Source organism: Canis lupus, chromosome 14, assembly GCF_048164855.1.
Source record: "Canis lupus baileyi chromosome 14, mCanLup2.hap1, whole genome shotgun sequence".
Classification (NCBI taxonomy): Eukaryota; Metazoa; Chordata; class Mammalia; order Carnivora; family Canidae; genus Canis; species Canis lupus.
The window spans coordinates 34,892,031-34,908,628 of record NC_132851.1 but is presented as its reverse complement, the minus strand read 5'-3'; the positions used below and the strand labels follow the sequence as shown (position 1 = coordinate 34,908,628).

General features: G+C 40.1%; 1 long non-coding RNA gene across 10 annotated transcripts in view; it reads right to left on the bottom strand.

The window, feature by feature from the left end:
- LOC140603887 (uncharacterized) overlaps positions 1-8,421 on the bottom strand; it is a 28,202-nt gene extending 19,781 nt beyond the window's left edge. For 9 of the 10 annotated variants that reach the window (XR_012006884.1, XR_012006888.1, XR_012006889.1 and 6 more), the window contains exons 1-3: positions 8,338-8,421; positions 5,343-5,532; positions 5,081-5,251 (exon numbers count right to left, since the gene is read on the bottom strand). This is a non-coding gene — a long non-coding RNA (uncharacterized lncRNA). Of the gene's footprint in view, positions 1-1,387; positions 1,541-5,080; positions 5,252-5,342; positions 5,533-8,337 lie in introns of those variants that run through there. The other variant, XR_012006886.1, reaches the window with a different exon arrangement.
- Positions 8,422-16,598: the final 8,177 nt, after the last annotated feature.

The following is a 16,598-nucleotide window of genomic DNA, read 5'->3' as shown; positions in this document are numbered from 1 at the left end:
TCTCTGCCTCTTCCTCTCTGTGTGTCTCTCATGAATAAATAAATAAAATCTTAAAAAAAAAAAGAGAGAGAGAGACAATCACTGTATAACCCTCCAGGAATTTCCTGAGCTGAGAACAACTGTATCATTGGCGTAACTCATCTCTCCAACATGATCAGATATCTTTCCAACGCAGGACCCTACATTTATGAATGCTTTGTTTTTACTGAGTCTAGTACAGTATTTGTCAGAGTTTAGGAATTTGATAAATACTTGTTGATTTAAATTGAATAATGAGGGACTCCTGGGTGGCTCAGTGGTTGAGCATCTGCCTTTGGCTCAGGGTTTGAGAGGTCCTGGGATCCAGTCCCACAGCAGGTGCTCTGTGGGGACTCGATCCCATCACACGCTGAAAAGTCTCATCATGTGATGAACCTCAGCAGCCAGGAAGTGATGGCACGTATCACATATGATACTGCAGGAAGAACAGTGGCACAAAAGTAGCTTTGGGAGGGCCTGCATGGTCCCAACTCTGCCTCCTTGAGTTACCAGCACCCCCTATCTAATTGCTGTCCTAGCACTTGCACACACTGCTGCATTTTTCTGCAATCGTATGTCATCATTAACCATATGTCTTCTTTCCACCACTTTTTTCCTAGCAATTCACCATCATTAATTTTTAGTACTCTTTCCTGAGGACAGTTGGCTCCCATCCAAATGTAATGAGGTTGAGATTCGTAAAGTTCGATAATTGTCAGGGGCAGAGTATAAATGTGATAAAAGGCAAGTTTCCTTCTTTCTTTTTTTCTTTTCTTTTTTCTTTCTTTCTTTCTTTCTTTCTTTCTTTCTTTCTTTCTTTCTTTCTTTCTTCCTTTCTTCTTTCTTTTTGGTCTCTCAGTCAAATAGATTGACAATGGTCATCTCTGTGAGCTTCATTTGAGTTGGGATTATCAGGGTCATGAGGAAGATTTAGCTCAATACCAGGCAACTAGCAGTCATATTTGATGAATGTTGCAAACATATTAATAATAATTAATGAATTTCATCAATTTTTGTGGGTTAAATTATATCTACAAAGAGATGCATTATTCAATTTATTTATTTTTTTAAGATTTATTTATTTATTCATGAGAGACACAAAGAGGCAGAGACATAGGCAGAGGGAGAAGCAAGCTCCCTGCAGGGACCCCGATGTGGGACTCAATTCCAGGACCCTGGGATCATGCTCCGAGCCAAAGGCAGATGCTCAAACACTGAGCCTCCCACATATCCCTACAGAATGATTACTAACATTGAAGTAGCATTAGAGAATAGATTGCAGAAAAGCCTTGATCCTGCCCAAACCCACAGTCCATCCTGTCAGCAAGCTCCTGAAAGCAAATGCATAAAGCAGAAAGAATGACCAACATACATCAAAGAATATTTATTCTTAGCAGGTTTGGCAACAAAACTCTGAAACACAGGTTTGAGCCTCATTTTATTCTTCTTTATAATAGAGGGAACAAAAAGGTCAACTTCATTATTTTTATAAAGGGTTGAACACTTGTCAGTATCCTAGGACCTGAAAAATAGCAAGTTAGGGCTGCATGTTTGTTAATTGACTAAACTAGTGAATGTATAAACACTTTATGGGGCCACATGACAGTGCCTATAACTTCTATGCAGGTGTGTATATTTATTTTAATTTTTTAAAAATTTAAGATAATAGGAGATTTGCATACAGTCATAAGAAACAATCTAGAAAGATCCTGGATACCCTTCCCTCCGTTTTTCCCTAATTTTAACATCTCTGTCATGACTTTAAGAATCTATGTCTCCCCTACTCCTTTTTGTGTGAGGTGCTGAAGATAGTAGCAGCTGAAGTTCAGTGGAATTTGAAATGAAGTAGCATAAATCAGGATTCGGAGTGAAGATGTTGTTGGCATCTCTGTGACTGCCCCTCGCCAAGTGAGCAATGAAACTCCCAAAGAGAAGGATAAGTGTTTTCTTCAGACTGCCTTGTTTCTGCGCCACCTGCATGCGCTGCTTTAGCTGTCTGGGGGTTTAGAGCCAAGACTATAAACTGGGGTTTATAGACTTGGGTTGACCTGGTGCCCGGCTGGGGAGGAGCGTGGTTTTTCTGCCCTGGGGAGCCTGACCAAGTGTCACTCCTCTGGCAGTGTCAAAGGAGTGCAGTTCTCTCTCCCTGGGGAAGTCCAGCTTTGCAGTCACAGCTGGAAAACTGGTCGACCAGGTGGACCGGGCCTGCACCCAGGGAAGGCGGTGGGTGATCCTTGTGCTTTCATAGCCCTGCTACTGCTCTGCCAGGGAGGAGGCAGCAGGCACCCCAGAAGATAGTAGCAGGGGAGCCCAGTGTTTGGGTTGGTGAGTGAGAAACACATAGGGGTTCTGGTTCAGACTGTTGGTTTTAACCGAGATGCCAGTTGGAGTGCATTGAGTGGGCAACCAACTAAGCTCTCCAGTACCACGCAGGGCCCTCAGTTCTCTATCCAAGGCTTCCCTGAGGCATGTTTCAAACCTACACCCCACTCCCCAGTCCCAGAGCCTTCCTCATCTTTCTCAGGAAATAGAGAGCTCAGTTGAGGCTGCCTCTACATCCTACTGCTTCCTATTAATGCATATCTTCTGGTGGATTAGGACAATCCATGTCAGCCCCATCCAACTGTTGGTTGTGAGAGGCAGTTGTGTGCACTGTGGGATGTTTAGCAGCATCCTGGCCTCTCCTCACTAGATGCAGATAACATAGCTTTTGTTTTAAGATTTGATTTATTTATTCATGAAAGACAGAGAGAGAGGCAGACACAGGCAGAGGGAGAAGCAGGCTCCTCGCAGGGAGCCCGATGCAGGACTCGCTTCCAGGACCCCGGGATCACGCCCTGGGCTGGAGGCAGATGCTCAACTGCTGAGCCACCCAGGGGTCCCAACACAGCTCTGAGAACCAGGAGTGACTCCTGACCTGGCCCCACGTCCCCTGGGGAAGGGGAAGGGGTGGAAATCTCCCCTTGCTTGAGAAGTACTGCAAAAGACTTCTCTCTTTCATAACTGTCCTCTCTTGCTGTCTCAAGCATCTTATTGCATTACATATTTATGATTTGTTTTCCCATTCTACATCCTTATGTCCACTGCCTCCTTTCATGGTGTACACAAAGCCACACCTGTTACTCCTAGTGAAAAATAAATCAATAGCAAAACTATACAAAAGAAACCCAAATCAAATGGCCTTGACTTTGTGATCCCCCTAGCCACCGGACCATCTCTCTTGGATCCTTCTACTTCCAAGAAAGAGCTACGCTTAATGCCCATGTGTGCACCCTGTGTCCTGTCTATCCTGGTTTCTGATCCCACAACTCCTGGGATTATTTTGCCAACATTTCCAATAGCCTCCCCTTGCTAAATCCTGTGGAGACTTCTAATTTCTCAGGTTTTACAAAGCCTCTGCAAATTATACAACTTTTGACCAGTTCTCTACCCACACACATTTTATACAATTCCTTATTCCTTTAACTTCTAAGTTAATATATTTTCTGGCATTGAATCTTGTGCCAGGCTGGTGTATAATTCATTGGATCCTGTACATGCATCTAATTTCTCCCTCATTGTTGTTTTAAGTGATTGCTTCTTATGACAGCTGTTGGGGCTCTTCAGTGACCCCCTCATCTTTCTCAGGAAATAGAGGGCTCAGTTGTGCCTGTTCACTTGCACAGCATCCACCGAGTGTGGTGTCTAACATAGAGTCTGTAGTTGACATGATGGCCATTGACAGTCCACTCAGCTGTCTTCCCTCTGTTGATGGCACCCTTTCTGTCTTTTCCACTGGCTACTCTTCATCTTTACCACTACAACCTGGAAACATAGGTGTTTTTCTTTCATCCAAACATCTTCCTGTTCACTAACAACCTCCCAAGGTGAACACAACAAGTTCTGTAACTTCAACAGCCTTAAAATTGTATCAAAAACATCTCTGGTCAAGACGTCTGCCCTCGACTCCATGCTCATATTTTCAGAAGCTCTCTAGACAGATATCACCAAGACGTTACCAAGACACCTCAAGCAAAGAATGTACAAAACTGAACTAATTACATTCGAACCCTCAGTGCCTAACTCATGGAAGAAGAAAAATAAAGAGAAAAAAGAGAAAAATATATTTTAAAAGAAGAAAAGAAGGGGAAAAAAACCCCACATTTTCCCTGTATGTTCCTTTCCTACATCCTGTATCTGGAATCAATTTGACAAAACTAGCAAATGGTGTCTTTCCTATAGCTGCCTCCCTAAAATCCCCACAAATGTCACCAGATCTTTAACTCCTACCTTCTGTATCTCTTCTTAATTAGTAACCGCACTCCCTTTCCTCCATTCCTGTTGCTATTACCTAAACTCAAATATGTTTCATCTCCGTCTCAGTTCTCTTCCTGTTCTGATGTCCATGCTAGAACACAACAGTGTGCACATCAGTTGCTGAGCTACCTCTTTCCCCGCAAGAGAAATGCAATAAGCCTGTACCATACAGCTCAGCATCTTCCTCCACTCCCAAGCAGCTTTGTCCCTGCAGCTTCAGCCTCTCTCCTGATACACTCCAGACTACTTACTGAGGTACAGGGGAGCTGCTCCCCATGTCACCAGGCCTTGGCTCCATTCCCATATCTCATGCAGCCAGCAAGCCTTTACTCTACCTTTAAAAATAACTGGAGAATTGCATTCCACTGGAAAGTCTTTCTCAGGACACGTTCTTCACATTCTGACTCTTCCCCTGAGCTTCCAGAAAGCTCGCTATGTCCTAGCTATTTACATACATGGTGCCCTGTTTCCCACCAGCAACTCTGTCTTAATGGGGACCATAGGTTGTGCACATCTTTATCTACAGAGCTTAGCGAATATCCAGCACTTAGTAGATCAGTAAATGTTTATTGATGCAAGGAAACAAAATGATAACATTCTTGTTCCCCTTTTCCTTTCTTTGTGAACTAAGTAGTACTGTGTCTCCATTCTCAGTGGAATACATGGTGAATTTATACTAAAAGGTAACATTTAAATGAATATAATTAAGTCCACAGCTTAGAACAGTCATGTGGCTTGCCAGTCTTAGGAAAACAGAGAGAGTCACCTGCTAAAATTGAAATTTCCACTCTGAATGGCTCACTCAATGATGCTTAGGGTGTGCAGTTTGCAGACAGACTTGTGTACCAGTGCTGGATTTGGTTGGCTTCATATGACTTTTCTACATTTGCAAACTCCTGGTATTTGGGCTTGATATCACATACATAGTCCATGGATACTGCCATGAAGGATGAAAAAGAGATTTTTGCTACCTCTATAAATATTATTTCCACTTAAAATATTTGAATTAATGGGATTTCATAGCTCACCTCATTCCTTATGATACAGACTTCAGTGTCTTCAAATTGACTTCTAGTTCAAGGCTTATTTTATTATTTTATTACGACAAGGGCAAGCATTAAATCCTGCTTCTCCAAGCAGTTACATGTGCCTTGTCACAGAACATGTTCGACTCAGGTAGGCGTTATTGTCTCCATTTTCTGGGTAGAATGGCTGAGCCTGTTGAGATGGCAAATATAGGATTTGAAGTTAGGTCTCCCAGCTGTAAATATATAGCTCAGTTCTGTGCATCCAAACTTCTTCTCAAGTCAACAAATGCAAGTAAGGGGAACACTGGGCCAAAATTTCACCCAAATTCTGGGATGGGGTTAGAGAGAAGAAGGAAATGAAAAACAAGGACTTCTTTGAGGCAGAGTCCCCCTCAGATTAATTTCTAATAGAAACTGCTTACCAGGCAAAATCTCCAGTATGTTCAATTCTGTCGCCAGCTTCATGCTGCATTTAAGGTATTATTGAAAGAAACAGACAGTGACAAGTATGACATTGGGGATTCTCTGGGAGCAATTTATATGGCCAAAAGATGTAGTCGGTTTTCTTCGTCTGATGTGACTTTTGGCTTCCTTTTCCATCAAGATAAGATGATACACCTTAAATACATCAAGCTCGAGGGAACTCAAGGTTTCCACTTGCCTGTCCAGTATAGCAGTCGTTAATCATATCTGACTATTCACAATAAAATTTAAATGAATGGAAATGAAATAAAATTTAAAATTCTATCCCTCCATTGCACTATCCACATTTCAGTGGTTCCATAGCTAAGAGTCCCAAATGAACATCTCCATCATCACAGAAGATTCTATGGGGCAGTCCTATCAGACCCAATACCATTTGCTGCTCTCTGCAGAATCCAGGGTAAGGTACATACCAAGAATTCAGTTCCACGTTTATAAAAATTTCTTATTTGCCCTCCAAAACATACATGGGGAAAAAACTCTCACTAGCTTTGGAGATCTTGGGATTATAAATCTCATTTTATTTATGTTTTTGTTTGCTGAGACCTGAACAGGCATGATGATGTACAATAGCTATCCTATATAAGCTTGCTGAAAGAATAAACAAATGTATGAATTTATTTGTTTTTCCTTCAATGCTAGGATTTGTGATATTCCTGCAGTCAATTCTACTCATTTTCTAGAAAATATATTCAACTGCTCAGGAAAGTGACCAAAACGTATTGGATAGCCATTGCTTAACCACGCACTAGACTCATACATTTATTATTTAATCTTGTTTCCTACAGAGACACCTGGGTGGCTCAGTGGTTGAGCATCTGCCTTTGGCTCAGATCCTGATCCCAGGATCCTGGGATCAAGTCCCACATCGGGCTCCCCACAAGGAGCCTGCTTTTCCCTCTGCCTATGTCTCTGCCTCTATGTCTCTCATGAAGAAATAGATAATCTTGTTTCCAACAAGAAACTCACTGAAGAAAATATTACAATATGCAGATATTTGCCCAGAAATAACTGCAGAATTGGCTGCATCAGGATTCGCACTCAAGTCTATCAGGAGGCGAACCCATGTTTGCCCTACACCCCAGTCTTCTTGTGCGAGACAGCACCACATCTGGGGAAGGCTAAGAAAAATGAGTTCCTATTTAACATCATGGCTTAATTAAAATGTTTAACATTTATACTCTCCTTCCATTTCTGGAAATGAAGCCCTTCCTTGACTTTCAGGATATCACATTACCTCCCCATTCTTTGACTCTTCCAGTTGTTTCTTTCAAGTCCTCTTACATATCTAAGCATGTTGGCCCCCAAGGTGGAGAGAAGGTTAAGTCTTTGTATTCTTGGACATCGACAAAAATGTGAGTACATAGGGGGACTTTTCAAATATTGGCTGAATGTTAAAGAAAACTGAATGAAATAGTGGACAAGAAACACAAACACACAAAACTACAGGTTCAAGGTTACCCTAAATATAATTAATCCCTGCCTATCACCCTGATACTATCATATTCTTGATAGCAGTCACTTGGTCACTGGAAACTTCCAATGAGGGGGGAAAACTAATTGTCTCAATCAGCTTTTGCTTTTAGAAGAGGATTCCCTGTGATGAGAGCGACCCTCTCCCTCCAAATACTTGTGCACTCTACCTCCCTGTGCTCCCTTGGGTCTCACTCAAGGAGCCTGTCACCTTTTCCATGTGGTAGCTTTTCTGATGTAAGAAGGCACAAAGGTCACTTAACAACCTAAAATTGGCCTGGGACCACAGATATCAGGCTCCAGGTCACTTGAGTCCTCTCCTATAAGGTGAAAATAGGATTTCCTTGATGCCACCACACTGGCCTTTCCTTGCTTCATTACAATTCTTCTTTCAACTTTTGATAAGTGCCTGCAGACACAGTGCCACGCATCTTAACACATGCTCTCTCTTAGCTTAAATTCATAGAGGCATGCCATGTTTCAATACAAAGGACTGCAAACATTATGTATTTTACTCCTTCACACCTCCTTTCTTGTGTCCAGATGAACAAAGAGAAGTCCAAGAGGGTATAGTGACTCAGTCAATGTTACATAACTGGTGACTAATAAAGAGCCAGGATTGTTTTGTTTTGTTTTCTTCCTGGTGGAATGCTATCTTCTTGAGTAAGGATTTTTCTTTTTTAAAATAGGCCCCATGTCCAGTGTGGAGCCCAATGCAGGGCTTGAACTCAGGACACAAGATCTGAGCTGAGGTCAAGAGTCCAGCCCTTAACTGGCTGAGCCACCCAGGTACTCCTTCTTGAGTGTACTTCTTAATACAATTTATCTTTCACTTTTGGAAAGTATTATTCTACCTCAAAGACATGAGGAACGCTGATAGCCAACTGAAGAGTTTGAGAAGTAGCAATCATTTATCCCATTTGATCTAGCAAGTGACATAGTGAACTGCTATTTTCCCCATTGGCCAAAGATTACAAACTTTAAGAGTGGAAGGAAAGAATAGTAGACTGAGTTGAAATACTCTAGGTTGTCATCTTACCCTTGTCAAGAACTGTCAATTTCCATAACTGGTAAATGTGGTAATGATCTCTACCCCACAGTCACTTACCTCTGTGACTCTCTGTTTAAAACCCATTAACTCCAGGAAATTGTGACATCACACAGTGGTAACCATGTCCATTGTATTCAGCCCCATATTCTGGGGGACTTGTTCATGTGAACCAAACCCCATTTGTTGACTTTGCTGAGATGATGGATGGGAAAGTACAGTGAAGTATCTCAGAGCCATGTGCCCCAACTTAGGCTTTAAGGCCAGAATAAAATCTCCACTTGCCATGTCTCAGTTATTGATTACAGAGCATTTTGAGTACTCTAATGCTGTACAAAGCCCAAATTGTGTCTCAAGTGGACTTTTTCTTTGTTGTCACTCTCTTCCTGTGGTAATGCTCTCCTGCTATATTTTTGGCTCTGTCATTCCAGGACCCACAGACACCCTTAAGGAGCACTAACTATTCCTGGGTGACCAGTGGCAGGCACACTGTTTTAGAAATGAGTTGCATTTTTATCTTCTTTCATTCAATTATATACTTCTGTCTTCTTTCACTTTTGGCTGGATTGCTGTCCAAATTGATCAAGCCTTGGCCAAGAGGCCAGATTCTGGCACTAATATTTGGAATGTGTCCATTATGGAATTCCCTTAGCCCTTCAAGGAGATAAATACAAATTAGTCTAAATTAGGCTTAGAGGAAGTTCTGGAGTTTTCATCATCTATTTTTTTCCTAGCTTATTCCAGCTGCCATATACCATGGACACAGTAGACATTCATCTCAGCTCACGGTACTCATTTGTTTAACTAGAACTGGTTCTGCCTGTCAGCATCTAGACTTGAGGTAGAATCAGCTAAGTGTCAAGATGGTTAAATTTTCCCCAGTTTCCCAGGGCTTGCCAAACATGGTCTTTGCTTTTATTGTTGTACCTTCCAACCCATTCTCTACCTTGTAACCAGCACAATCTGTTAACAATATAAATCAGATTATGTCTTTCCTCTGTCTAAATACCCTTCAATAAATTCTCATTGCACTCATAATAAAGTTCAGATGCTTCTCCATGATGAATGAGGGCCCGTTTAAATTACACCCGCCTCCTCTTCAACTCCATCCCCATTTTGTCCTTGCTGCTTCCTCTCCTGGGATGCTGCTCTCACAGCTCAGCTCACTGTATTTCTGGTGCCGTTGTGGCCTTCCACACTTGGCATTAAAGTATTTATCTAAAACAGATCACTTAAGTATCATGCATCAGGACGTTCTGTTTGTTTTATAGTTTGCTTTCCAATTTGCATCTACTTAATTCATGTGTTTAGTAGTTACCTGTGTTCTGTCCTCTACTCTCTTGGCATGTAAACTCCATCCAGGCACCACTCTTTTTGAGCTTGTTTTCCATTATCACGTCAGCACCTCACGTGGGGCCCAAGCATGAAAGGCCACGAATAACTTATGATTGAAGATTTATTTGGGGTAATATCATTAGAAGAATTTTTATACTATTAAGAGCCATGTCTGTTACTTACCACATGCCTTTGCATCCAGTAACAGGTGTTTTCTAGTACCTAATCAAAGCATCTTTGATATAAATAAATCTTTGATGTCATTAAGATGATTTTATCACCAGAGGACCCGAGGATGACTAAATTCATCTCTGCCAATCACTTAGCTTTTCCCCAGAGGCCCCAAAACAGATGTATGTATAAGCCACATGGAAAGGAAAAGATGTAGCAATTGAATGCTTCCTGCCCTATTCATATAGTCCCAGGGTAACATTTGGTATTTGGGGCTATAGCACCTCATCCAGAATGTGGTCACTGTTCCTATTTTACTCATCTAAGCTTAAAAAATGTGCCATAGGAAGGGAGAGATGAATGAGAAAAAGGAGGAAGACCAAAAGACAGGGAAAGGTCGAGATGCCCCTGTCTCCCTATGCTACTGTGGTCCTGTTTCTTTCATATGGAAGAATGGGAGAAAAGAGAAACCATGACCAAACTCAGGACCTTTAAGTCACCATGATCCCATTCACCATTCACCATACAATGTAGTGACAGTGGCACAGACTCCTTTTTGCTATGCTCACAGGAAGGGGAAGCCAAAGTGCAAAGCATTAGGAACATCTGCTGTCTGCATGGTCCCTGCTGTCATGGTCTTGCACCCACATGTTTTCAGATGGTAAAGACTGCTAGATTGGGGAATGGGACATTTGGAAGGGGTGGAGGAGGAGGGCCTTTCCGACAATATGGCATTTGAACAGATACCTTGTGAAATGATGGAGGAAATTATATGAATGCTGGGGGGAAGAGAACTCTGGGCAGAAGGGCATTAAGTGCAAAGGCCCTAAGGATGAGTGTGCTTAGCACACTCTAGAAGAAGCAGGGAGGTCAGCACATTGCCAGAGCAGAAAAGAAGAGTCAGGCTGAGGTCAAATGACAACACCATAGATCCTACAATAATTTTAAAATTTGGAACACTTGGATTTTCTTTTGAATGAGATAGGAAGTGTTGAGCAGAAGAATCATCAATTGACTTAAACATCCAATTTTGATTTAAAAATGAGAGAATATGGGATGCCTGGGTGGCTCAATGGTTAAGCATCTGCCTTTGGCTCAGGACATGATCCTGGAGTCCCGGGATCAAGTCCCACATCGGGCTCCCTGCGTGGAGCCTGCTTCTCCCTCTGTCTGTGTCTCTGCCTCTCTGTCTGTGTCTCTCCTGAATAAATAAATAAAATCTTTAAAAAAAATAAATAATAACAAACCGTAAATGAGAGAATATGTGTCCAGGAAGTTGGATGAATAGACTGGGTTCACTCGGTGAGTAGGACAGGGCCAGCACTGGAATGCTGGTCTTCTGGAATGTCAGACAGCCCTATTTCAATAACCACATCACATGGAATACAGTAGATTGGACAGAGACAACACAGGTAACTGAGAGAAGATGAGTTCAAGCTTGGCAAGAAAGAGGAGCCACTGGTCACAACCGATCTCATGATGTCATATTAGTGGGTTTTAGAATTTTTTTTGTAAAAAAAAAAAAAAAAAAAAAGAATTTTTTTTGTATGCAATTTTGTGGTTATCCTGGTCCTTAGAGGATAAACTGTTGTAAGGAGTCTCCTCACGGCTATTTGGTGTGGTAGTGGGGGGGTGGTAAAGAAACACTTAACAGCTCCATCTATTATCTGACTTTCTTCAGACCTGAAACACACTGGTTTCCCTCTACCCTCAATGTTCTGGAAAGAGGGGCCAAGTTAGGACTGCCTACTTTGTCAATCAGGGTTGCAGGACCACTAGCATGTCCAAAATATTTGTCTTTGTTGTGAGTAGCTATTTCATGGCTTCACTAGCTGAAGATTTTATTTTACAGTCTTGAGAAGAGAAAATAAATAAGGAGACTAAAAGCAACCACGTCAGATACATCTTTCAAAGATCCTGCCAAGATCTGTCAACCTGAGCGTCTCTAAATAACCAGTGACAAATGTTGTGTTGACATATTTCTCCATTTCCCAGTGAATAATTAACAGCAAATGTCAGGGAAGGCTGGTGAAATAATTTCAAACAAATAAAAACCCACTTCCAACTCATTTCAAGCATCCATAACCCTCTCTGCGACAGACACAGTTAGGAAACAAAGCAAACTATTCCCCCAAATTATCAGAAAACTGGGAACCTTCTAAGCAGAATTCTTTCTTTCTTTCATGTCAAAGTGAAAACACGTGGAGAGCTAAAAGTGTGGAAAGCACTTGGAGACACCTAACGAAGGGAGTCTGTTATTTCCATGGCCGTGGAGGCAGTGTGGTGTTAAATGAGCAGAACCTCTTATGTCAAATAAATGCAAGTTCATATCTTGGTACCAACACCTTCTCCTTCTCGTACCATGATCTTAAGCTCCTGAATTCTTGTTTTAGACTTTTCATTCCTTAAACAGTAGTAATAACTTCCAGTTTGCAAGGTTGTTGGAAGTTTGAGGTAATACACTTACTTTATAAGGGTCACACCAGGTTTGATGGCACTGGCACTTGAGAGATCATCCATGAGTCCATGAGATTGATGAATGGATATGCTTTGTACCTCCCATAATGCCCTGCACATAGTAGACACCCACAGATTGTGCCCCCTCCACTTACTCTCCCATTGAATACCTCTTCTTTAATAACTGTCTTCATGTGTATTCACTCCCACAGTTGTGGGAATATTGAGGTAGGAACGACAAGTTAACAAAATTCTCTAGGTTTCTTCATGTATCAAGCTGAAATTGTATAATCTGCCACAAAGTTCTTTTGTGTATTATAGAACTGAAGTTAGAATACTATATTTATATGTTACATTAGCTGGATAAGAGAAGGCACTCAACACATAAAAATGAAATTTGAATAATCTGGGTTTTTTTTTTGTTTTGTTTTTTGGCCTTTTTTAAGATGATAGCCAAACTTAGACTTTGTTCTTCCTAATATTTAGAAGGAAAAATTCTTCTCTGAGTATAGCTAAGCACTTTTCATAGCAGAAACATTGAAAAAAAATACATCTCACCTTGGTAGAGATTAATTAATTTACATCTACTCTTCAATTACACAGTTTACACAAACTTTGTATCAAAAGAGAATTAGCAATGAAGACTGAAATGGGAATATCATGCTTATTTCCTGATGCGTACTCCATAATGATCTATGGCTATTTCTTGCCTTATAAGATTAAGAAACTCATATTTTTAATTAAAAAAGATGATTTTAAGTTTTATTTCCACTGCTGTCTTCCTGATGAAAGTGGAATAGTTTCTGCATCTAGATGAAATATCAGATTTTCTAGAGCAGTACTAATCAGTATGTTTGTCTATTTTTTTAATTTTATTTTTATTTGATATTATGAAAATATCATCTTAAAGTACTTTTTTGTATTTTCAATTTTGTTATATTTTTTACATACCTCTAAGATTAAAGTAGTACCGTTTTACAACAGAAGTCAGCAAACAATGGCTCACTGGTTAAATATGATCCACCACCTGTCTCCATATGGCCCTCAAACCTAAGAAAGGTTCTTAGCTTTAGAATTATTTAAGAAAAAAAAAAAGAAGAGCAATTTTTGTGACATATGAAAATTATAAAACATTCAAATTTCAGTGTCCCATAAGTAAAGTTTTGTGGGGACACAGTCAAGATCGTTTGTTTACTCCTTGCCCACACTGCTTTGATGCTACAGTAGCCAAGTTGAGTAGTTGTGTTAAAGATTGCAAGGCCTGCAAAGCCCTAAATATTTGCTATCTTGCCCTTTACAGGAAAAGTTTGCCAAATTCCACTTTGCAGTATATTAAGAGATTTCCATATATCCAAACATAAATTTTGAACCAATAGGACAGCAGAGACCCTGAGAACTTGTGCTTTATGCCTTTTAGGCATATCGCTAATCAGAGATGCAGCTTACATCAGAAAGTAAATCTTCTTGTGAAGGAATTTGGTGAATAAAGATGTAAAGAAGTGATGATATTATTATATTAAAAATGCTCCATAAATTGCATGAAGGATTTATGAAAATTCAAACTTGCTAACTATGAATTTTTCCATGAATGTCTAAAACTGCTGTGCTTCACAAAAAATATTCCTTCCCAATTGAAATCAAATTTGTTTTCTTTTTTTGTGGATTAAACATTTATGAGTTACATTTATTGGATCCTGAATAGAATTTTCATTTGCTGATACAAATACTTTGCTGGCCAAGGGCTCTGTCTGATTGATGCATGGTCTTCTTTCTTCTCCATCCAAATTTTTAGGTTTCCTATTTCCACCTTTTCTTTGTTGGCATCCAGGCAGTTTGATCTTCTCAGAAAAAAAAAATAATAAGTGGGAGCACAGGGGACACAAGCTTTTTGATTCAAAAAGCTGATGAAGTTTACAAAACTCTGACCTAAAATAAGATGGTCAGTGGATTTTAATCAGACTTTCTTTTTATTAGAAATCCAATTTTTTTTCTAATACAATTCAACCCTGAGACTGGAGTTATTTTTCTCAGTGATTTCACCAGCAAAAAATGGGGAAAATAGGTGTTCTGCTCTTTCTCTTTGTGGTATAATGGCTCAACAAAAAAACAGTCTATCTCGAAATTTAGTTAGTTGTACTGCTTTTCTTTCCAGTAGGCAAGAGAAGACCAGCTGTGAACATGAAAAGAGGTTAACTGTAGGCAAAGCAACCCAGTCGGATGGTCTGGAACATCCAGACAACTTTGCTGCTTATTTGGTCTGTGATTAAATCTGATTTATAGGGAAAGTTATAGCTCATCCAAGCAAAAGATTGACAGAGCTTTGGAAGCTGAGGTTATTACAGATAAACCATATTGGCCTATAAGCATGGGTTTGAGATTCAGATGAGTCTGAGTTGAAATACAGCTTTATCACATAAATGTTATATCTGTAAGAATATTTTTTGACTTTCTGAATCCCTTACCTAAAAATGATGATGATGATGATGATGATGATGATGGTGATGATAATGACAGTGTCCCTAGTTAGTTCCTTCTATGTAAAGTCCTTAGCATAGTTCCTGGTACACATAGGAATAATACCTGCCATTCAGAATAATAAATATGAAATAAGAACACCAACTACTATTGGTTTTATACCATCACATAGAGGGACATACTCTGACTGTAAGATGGAGTATTGGCATCTCAACTGGAATACCAAATAACAAAACCTACCTCATCTGTTAGTAGATATATTGGCAAATTACCAGAAGAAATCATTGAGGGTAAAATCCAACACAGCAAATTGGTCAAAATCCAGGCTCCATGGGGGTAGTTGGGACAAAGAGAGGGGGAGGCTCAGTTGTCAGTACTGGGGATCTGGTTTTTGTCAGATAAACATAGATGTCTAGATATGATATGGGCACCACCATCATGAAGGTAGAGATGCTTATTTACCAAGCTCCCCCAACTGGGTGGTTGAGAAGAATGAGTTCAAGTCCCAGAAAGAATCCAACAAAAATCCAACAAAAAAGTCAGCATGCATTGATAAGAAAACTCAGACTTCATTTTTCATCTACTTCCTTAAAATCTCAGAAAATATTGCTAATTACATTATATACATTATAAACATCTCCAAGCTGTACAAAGTGGCTGCAACATCGAAGATACATAGTAAGTGCCAGTTGAATTAATAAACATGTGAAATTTATATGGACCAAAGGGTATTGTTTCTGTATTGAGTATGTGTTGGTGAATAAGCTACCATACCTGAATTTAAGGAGCTCACAGTTTAGTGGTGTGAGGAGACATTTTAGTGAAAATTAACATACCTCTTTGATATAATTAATTTGAGGCCTACATTGTAGAATTTTTGAAGTGCCTTCAAACATATTCCCTCATTTGAATTTCAAAACAGCTATGTGAGAAAGACATTTTATTCCTAAGCTACAGTTCAGAAAACAAAAGTCCAAAGGAGTTATATCATTAACCTTAGACTGGATGTTTTTAGACAATGTAATGGTTAATTTTATATGTAAGCTAGACTGAACCATGGTGCCCAAATATGTGAGCAAACATTATTGAGGGCTTTTTGGTGGTGAGATTACAATTTAAATTGGTGGATTTCAAATAAAACAGATTGCCCCCATTTATATGGGTGGGCCTTATCTAATCAGTCGAAGACTTCACTAGCACAAAAGACTGATCTGAAGCAAGAGGGAATAATGTCAGCAGACAGGATTTAGACTTGAACTACAATTTCAACTCTTCCTTGGGTCTCCAGGCTGCCAGCTCACTCTGCAGATTTTGGACTTGCCAGTCTCCATACTTGCATGAGCCAATTCCTTAAAATCTCTCTTTCAACAGATAGATTTTTATATATGCATATATAAAAGATACAGGAGGATAAATGATAAATTCACTCCTACATGCAAACAATCCTGAGTTTGTAATCCCTAGAGAATCAAGATTCAAGTGGAGCCAGGGAGGAGATATTTGCAAGGAGATATTCAAAGGACATCTGGATATAGAGTCTATTATTATTTCTAGGATATAATGGATTGTTCTTGAGACTATGTTTCATCATGAGGCTGAGTCCCAAAGATAGGGTTGACTGACTTGGAACATAGTAACCAATGGCCACATGATTAACCAGTTGAGATTGGCATGTCACCAAGCTGCTGAGTGAGGGCTTTGGCAGCAGGAGTGGCTGTATCAAGATGGTTAAAGTTAGGCCCATAATATCCTCTCTGTTCTACATGGGTAGGTTCATTTAAGTTAACACAAGACCCAGCCAGCCCAGTAGGATC